Source organism: Beta vulgaris, chromosome 7 (assembly GCF_026745355.1).
Source record: "Beta vulgaris subsp. vulgaris cultivar EL10 chromosome 7, EL10.2, whole genome shotgun sequence".
NCBI lineage: Eukaryota > Viridiplantae > Streptophyta > Magnoliopsida > Caryophyllales > Amaranthaceae > Beta > Beta vulgaris.
In genome coordinates this window covers 4,272,914-4,281,367 of record NC_079208.1, presented here as the reverse complement: position 1 = coordinate 4,281,367, position 8,454 = coordinate 4,272,914, and positions in this window count along the sequence as shown.

Sequence of the window (8,454 nt, the reverse complement as noted above, 5' to 3'; positions counted from 1 at the left end):
ACCCAGACCTGACCGGCACCCGGCAAGATTATATTCTAACCTGTTCAGACAGACCTGCTCTCAAACCCGAACCCGACCGTAATCAACAAGATATTATTAAAATTCAACTATTTTTTTTATATCTACAAAATCATTTAAATATGTTAATTAATAAAATTGCTTACATTTAATAATTAATTAAATAAAAAATTAAATTATATTTAATTTAAGGGTTAAACTTTGAATATCATGTACTTGTTTATATTTTTATTTTTATTTATTTTTGAATTATTTATGTACATTGCTCTCTTGTTTTGATTTGATATCTATTGATGTATATTTCTATTATATAAGGGAAGGGGGGCGCAATGGTGTCCTCTTTTGAAACGCCTATTTTGCCCCTCTTCTCTTTCTAAATTACAAAAGGAATGTCAAAATCAAAATACCGAAAATAAATTTACAACACTCACTCACAAATCACTTAAAAGAAGAAACTTCACAAATCATCCATACAATTGAGAAAATCACGTTATAAAAATCACGCAAATCACTCAAATAATCAGGAAATTTTATTAAAACTTAAAAATTAATATACAAACTAAAACATACAAAAACATTTACAAAAATTTACTTACAAATCACTATTCTCAAGAACCATTCACAATTAATGGTGGGTCATGATAAAAAATAGAGGTATATTTGTAGTGAAATCAGAATTTAGAAATTAAACAAGGAAAAAAATTATTTACTTTTTTATAGTGTTTCCTGTATATAATGAAACTTTTACATATATTTGGACGTATTTTTTTCTATTATATAATAGCGATAAATTATCAAGGTAAAAAAAGTTTATATAAAATATCATTCAGGAATTAAAGTACAACATATCTCTATTATATAAGGGAAGGGGGGAGCTATGGTGTCCCCGAATGAAGAGACTATCTTACCCCCTTCCCATTCTAAATTACAAATTTACTTACAAATAAAAGGGGCTTCAAACAAAAATATCAAAAATATAATTATAATAATCACTCACAAGTCAACTAAAATCATAAAATTGCATAATTTACGTTATGCAAATCACTAAAATGAGGAAACTTTACAAAAACTTAAAAATTCACGTACAAACTACAACCTATGAAAAAATTGACTTGAAATCAAAGTGTCTACTTTCTTTACAATTTATGAAGTATTGTAGTTAATTCAAAAATCAACTAAAAAATTATAATATTAGAAATCATAAATAAATTCAAAAAAATTCTATTTTATTCATAGAATTTAACTTTGAAAAGTAAAAAAAAAAAAAATGGTGAAAGACTTAAGTGACAAAAACTAAACCAATCAAATTTTGCAACTAAAAAATAATTATACTTCGTATGTCTAATGTTCAAATTTTGACTTTTATGCTGAAGAAAATTGAGTTTCTGTTCGGAAAAAAATTCAAGCACGCATCGCGTGCAAAAAATTCTAGTGTTATACATGCTATAACTCACAAGTCACAACATATATGTATATACGTAGTATTTTAACAATTTTCTAAAATATCTAAATTTTTGTTGTAATTTTGAATATCATCTATTGATGGCTCAAGACTTCGTTAAGAATTAGTAAGCTTGTTAGCACTCTTATACAACAATAACGCTGAATTTTTCTTAATGATACGAAATTAGGAGTTATATATCCAGATTTTTTTTTTTGAAGAAACTAAAATAAAGAATGATATTTGCCACCCTTCAAAAAAAAAAAGAATGATATTTTCCTATTTGGTTCCAGTTTCTCATTAAAAATAAAAAGCAATTGAGAAACTTAATCATTCAGTTGAACATTATGAAAACTTAATCTAAATATTTATGAACATTATGAAAACTAAATCAGAAATCTTACATAAAACAAAAAAAAACTAATATTAAACAACTTCACATGAATCAAAACTCGAAATTTAAATTTAAAGAGAGGGAGAGAATGAAGACCGGCGAGATGATGAAAGGATGAAGACCGACCGACGAATCTGGAAACTAAATCTGAAGCCATTGATTTTCGTTTCCAGATCTGAAGCTTGAACGTCGGTGGTGAATAGAGGTGCGTGAGAGATAAAGTTGAAGGAGGTAATTATCAACTGTATTATCCGAATTAATAACCAAAGGATTACTCAAAGGCGTATGACCAGCAAACAAGGCAACATGATCCATGAGTTTATTGTGGTGGTGGTGGTGGTGGTGGTGGTGGTGAAAGAGGAGAAGACAAGAGAGATGGAAGAGGATTGAGGATGATGAAGAGGGAGGCCATTACTGATGAATGAGGATAGGAGGGAAAGGGGAAGGGTTTAGGGTTAGAAAGGGATTTAATTCAATGGTTGGATTTTGATCTTTCTCAAATCAATGGTCTTAATTCATAATCTTTGACATTATTTTTTAACCAATGAGAATTGAAAGTGGTCAATCACATGGATTGCTAACTTAATCAATGGTTGGATTTTCATCTTTCTAAAATCAATGGTCTTTCCCTCAAACAAAAATAAGTAGCCTAAACTACTAATAAATTAGTATTGTATTTTGATATTATTATGATTTGAGTATTCTAATTTCTAGTTCTAATATTATTAGTTTACTAACTTTAGAAATTACTAGTATTACTAGAAATTAGAAACATTCGAAACTAAATTAGTATTATTGATTTTTAAGAAATTATTTATCTAAATTTATAATTTAAAAATATGTGAACATGTTACATGCGGTAATTACAGAAAAGGCGATTTGCGTCGGATGTGAGGCGCCCATTTGCGTCGGACGCAGGTGCGACGCCAAAGCCCTCGACGCAAATGACTAGGAAACTATCTGCGTCGGACAAGAAACGACGCAAATGGGTGGGCTATTTGCGTCGCACCTGTATACGGTACGACGCAAGTGGATCTTGTCAGCCCCCCATTTCTAACCCAGCAGCCATTTTTAAGTGATTTGCGTCGCATGAATCACTTGGAGCGACGCAAATCAGGTATTTTTTGCTTGAAAAAAATGAATTTGCGTCGCATCCGTGATTAGGTGCGACGCAAATCAGGTCTTTTTTATTAAAAAAAAAATATTTTTGCATCCTTCAAACATCAGATCTAAAACAGAATGAAAATCTTAATAGTATTGCAAAAATTCATCTGTGTTGTGTCCAAACTAAAATCCAAATCATCCGTTTACAGAAAAAAAATAAAAATAAAAACAATACATGATTTACAGAAGATGAGAAAATTACTGAAAATTAAAAAAGAAAATTACAACAATACAGAAGATGGAGCAGATCTAGAGATACTCGAGCACAATTACAACAATACTCGAGCAGATTATTTGTGAAATCAACAAATAATCTGATATCTTCTTCCTGTTTGGGCTATCAATTGCTGCTCGTGTCTCATACTCGAGCAAAATACCGAAATCTCTGAAATGAGAAAAGATAAAAAAAATCAAAATCCTAATTCAAGATGAGCACTAAACTGATGTAATTCATCGACTATGATTATGACGAAACGAAATTAGTAGAGACTTATTATTTTTACAAAAATCGAGAAAGAATTGAAATCAGAACCCTAACCATTCGTATTTCGCTTCGCCATGGATGTCAGCGTTTCTTTGAACGAAGATGGAGCAGATCTAGAGATGAACAAAGATGTCGGCGCATTTTTCGTTGAACTTCACATCAAAAACTTCGCCGGAGAGGTGGCGTTCCTGCGTCGGAGAGAGAGAGGTTGTGCGCGCCGATTCTCGAAAACTAGTGACGAAATGAAACGAAAAAGAAAGAACAAACCGTCGGTGCATGAGATGGTGAACGAACCTCGGAGAGAGAGATGGTGAATGAGATGTAAACGAGTTATCTGAAACGAACGATGAACGCATTCGTAGATCTGATTGAGTTCGTCGACTGTAAAGAAGTGGCCGGAGAGAGAGAGAGTTTGAGGAGAGAGATAGAGTTTTAGGGTTTGAGAGACTGTGAGGAGAGAGGCGCGAGAGAGAGAGGGGAATTTTAGGGTTTGAGAGACTATGAGGAGAGAGGCGCGAGGGAGAGAGGGGAAAATGAAGAGGCGCGGTTACTTTTTAGGTTAAATATTTGGATGGGCCAAAATCTGCGTCGGATGGGCCATGTGGTCCGACGCAATTTGGTCTTTTGCAACGCACACAAATACGATGCGACGCAGATAGCTTAGATGTGCGTCGCACTCTTCTTCATGTGCGACGCAAATAGGGTTTTTGCGTCATTTCCGTTTAAGTGCAACGTACATCAGGGGACGCAAATTGTCGTTTTTCTACTAGTGGGATTAATTTAATGTGAACATGTTACATGCGGTAATACGTACCATAATCGAGTAATTTTATATTTTATATAAATCTAGTAATTGATCGTATATTTGTTGTTAATATATAATTCTCATTATGTTATCGATAGTTATGTTATTAGAGCATATTAAGAGTCGATGCTCCTCATACTCGTTAATAATCAAATAATCAATCACGTATTCGCTATAATGGTTCCAATATTATAATCGTCCTAATACATTTAAGCCTACTGATAAAATAATTTATTTATAGTCACACATATATACAAAGTTAAGAGAATACCATAAATACTATATTTAGTAACTAGTAAGTACTTTTAACAATTAACTTATTGATGTTACTTTTAATAAGTTATAGTTAGCTTTTATATGGGGTAATGATTTAGGGATATAATTTACTATTATTAGTATTGTGCAACATATGAACCCGCATTATAATCACATAGGTGGTAGACCTCATATAGTCATATGATCTGTCGTTGTAAATCTATGAATGTATGATTATCACACTAGGGGAAAAAACATAAAGGGCTGCGCAGGAAGGGCTGCGCTTTTCGTAAAAGCGCAGCCCTACTAGTGAAGGGCTGCGCTTTTTTAAAAAAGCGCAGCCCTACTAAGCGAAGGGCTGCGCTTTTTAAAAAAGCGCAGCCCTTCACTAGTAGGGCTGCGCTTTTTTAAATAAGCGCAGCCCTTCTGTAGGTAAGAAGGGCTGCGCTTTTAAAAAAGCGCAGCCCTACTAAGTGAAGGGCTGCGCTTTTTTAAAAAGCGCAGCCCTTCTGCTTAGTAGGGCTGCGCTTTTTTAAAAAAGCGCAGCCCTTCCTGAAAAAATTTGAAATTTCGGAATCGCGGGCTTTGAAATATTGAGCGGGGATTCGTCAAATATATTATCCTCATTCTCTCTCCTCTCTCACGTCCCTCATTATTCCTTTCCTCCTCTCTCTCATCCTCTCTTCTCTCTCATCCTCTTTTCTCTCAAAAACTCCCATAAACATTTGCGACAAAAACCTTGAAATGATTTGCACTAAACATGGCGACGGAGTCCGATTGCCTATTGTGATACCTTTTCGGAAGCGGAACGAGCCAACGAGTCAAACTCACCGCTATTGACGTTTAGGCTTTTTAAGCCATCCGAGTTCGTTTAAGCCTCCAAATAGCCATTTTAAGTTTTTCCGAAATTTTTTTTTTCCTTAAATTATGTATTTGGGTTTTGTTTTATGTATTTAAACATTATTAGGTTGTAGTTCTTGTATTTTCAGATCTATAATGTTCTTGTATACTTCTCTTTGTTTATATATTTTGATTAATGTTCTTGTATACTTCTCTTTGTTTTGATTAATGTTCTTGTATATCTTCTCTTTGTTTGATTAATGTTCTTGTATACTTCTCTTTGTTTTGATTAATGTTCTTGTATACTTCTCTTTGTTTATTTTGATTAATGTTATTCTTGTATACTTCTCTTTGTTTATTTTGATTAATGTTCTTGTATACTTCTCTTTGTATATAATTTCTTGTATTTTCATCTTTGTTTTGATTAATGTTCTTGTATACTTTTGTATACTTCTCTTTGTATATTAGTTTTTGTTCCTTTTTTTCATTTTCGTTTCATTCTTTTTATGTTTTGGGTTTAGTATTTTCGTTTCGTTTCTCTTCTCTTCTGTTTAATTTCAGAAAATGTGAGATTATGAGTAAAAAAATGACAAAAAATTTTTTTTTTTTTTTATTTTTTTTTTGGTAGGAAGGGCTGCGCTAGTTAGGAAAAAGCGCAGCCCTTCTAGCCCAGAAGGGCTGCGCTTTTTCCTAACTAGCGCAGCCCTTCTGGGCTAGAAGGGCTGCGCTTTTTCCTAACTAGCGCAGCCCTTCTAGCTTAAGGGCTGCGCTTTTCTAGCGCAGCCCTACTTAAAAAGTGAAGGGCTGCTACTGAAAGGGCTGCTGTCAAAAAGCGCAGCCCTACATGCCTTTTTTAGCGCAGCCCTTCTTCATTTTTCCACTAGTGTCATTTGCTATACTATTTATTGTTATTGTTATTATTCCTCTTCGTATTTGTATTACTATAATAATAAATCCTTTATATGAAGTTTGGAATTGATCTTCTACTCATTATTATTGTCGTTGGTTATGAATTATGATATATAATATTAAAACATACGAAGAGTCGCTCTACTCCTTTACTCATTAGGGTGGTTTTACGCAGTTGATTAGTCGAAATAAGAGTTGACTAAGAGAATACACTAACATCAAGATAATCAATATAGTGTTTTTATTGGTTTTTCGTTATTATCCACATATTAATCTCACACACACATATGTATATATATGTTGATCTTAATACTTTTATTAATACGATTCATTTACATATATATACAAAGTTAAGAGAAGACCACAAATACTATACTAGTATTAAACTATAGAATAACATAAAAACAATTAACTTAAATAATATTGGTTCTGTTGTTAGTTGGAAGGCAACTTTGCAGGCTACAGTTACTTTGTCTACTACTGAAGCAGAGTACATGGCATTGACAGCAACTGCTAAAGAGGGAATATGGCTAAAGGGACTAGTTAGTGATCTTGGGTTGCATCATGATCAGGCTACTGTTTACTGTGACAGTCTGAGTGCAATATGTTTAGCTAAGGATCAAGTCCATCATGAGAGGACTAAACATATTGATGTGAGATACCATTTCCTAAGGAGTGAGACTAGGATTAAGGTGAAAAAGGTAGGAACTGCTGATAATCCTGCTGACATGTTCACCAAGCCGGTTCCGCAGAGTAAGTTTCAACATTGTTTGGACTTACTCAATGTTCGTGATTGTTAATTGCCCTCCTTGGGCAATTCTGGGGTCCTTAGGGACTAATCTGGTCTGGTTGTCTTTTGGGACAAATCTGGTGTTTGGGAGATTCTGGGCGTTGTGATCAATGCATTTGTTTTTGGGTTATTATGAGAGGATTCAAGTCAAGGTGGAGATTTGTAGAAATATGCCTTGAATCATTGTGCATCGAAGGTGTTCGAAGAAATGCGTCAAAAAGGGGTTTCGGGGACCGCCCGATCAGGTCGGGCGTGGCCGCCCGATCGGGCCCGCAACGACGCTGAGGAAAGGAGTAAAAGCTGTTCGCCCGATGGCATCGGGCTGGTTCGCCCGATTGGGCGAGTCACCGAACAACGACTCGGGCGACTTCGCCCGACCGGGCGCGCAACAAGATCTGGAGAAGTAAAAATACCGCCCGATCGGGCGGGTTCGCCCGACCCGATCGGGCGGCTGCCCGGTAAACGCGTTTTCGCGTTTTTCTGACGGGATATAAATACTCTGTTTATATTCTAGGGTTTTATACCACGAAATACATTCTTTTCTCTCTGTAATCTGTTCTTCTCATATAATAAAATATTCTCCCTCTCTCTGCCGTGGATGTAGCCAAATTGGTGAACCACGTAAATCTGTTGTCTATTTTTATTGCTTTTTGCATTCATAATTTGTTTCTCTCTCACGTCCGTTATAACAATAATATTAAAACATGTCCTTATATTTATCGCATACACACATATATATATATATATCGATCTTAATACTTTTATTAATATGATTCGTTTACAAAATACATAACAAAATCAAGATGACCCGGTCAGGAGTTACCCGAAGTTGAATTGGCGCTCAATAGCGAATGGACCCGATGTTTCACAATGATCGAACTAAGATGAGTAAGATCATTAGTAATTCAACCCGAGTACATTTCACTTAACTCAACCGCACATGGAACCTAAATACGACCTTCGCAAACCCGGCTAAAAAAATGTCAAAGGGTGATTATACCCGGGAATGGATCGACTTGTAAACGGAACGTTCAGACCTGTCCGGCACCCGGGAATCCAATGATTCAAATGTGTTCGACCCAGTTGAACAAAACCTGACCAGTCATGACCCGCGACACTGACAATCAGAATCCTGACCTGTCCGGGTCTGACCTGGTTCGCCGTGTGTATACCCAGAACCTGTTTATGAACCTGTTTTGACACCACTAAGTACACATAACTGCCAAAAACTCTAGTAGTCCTTTGGATATGAAGACAATAGCGTGCGTGGGGCATCTTCAGCCAATTAAGGAAATGTTTGAAATTTCTGCACACGTCCAAAGTTGAGTTCTAACAGCCAACAAGTTTTTAAAAA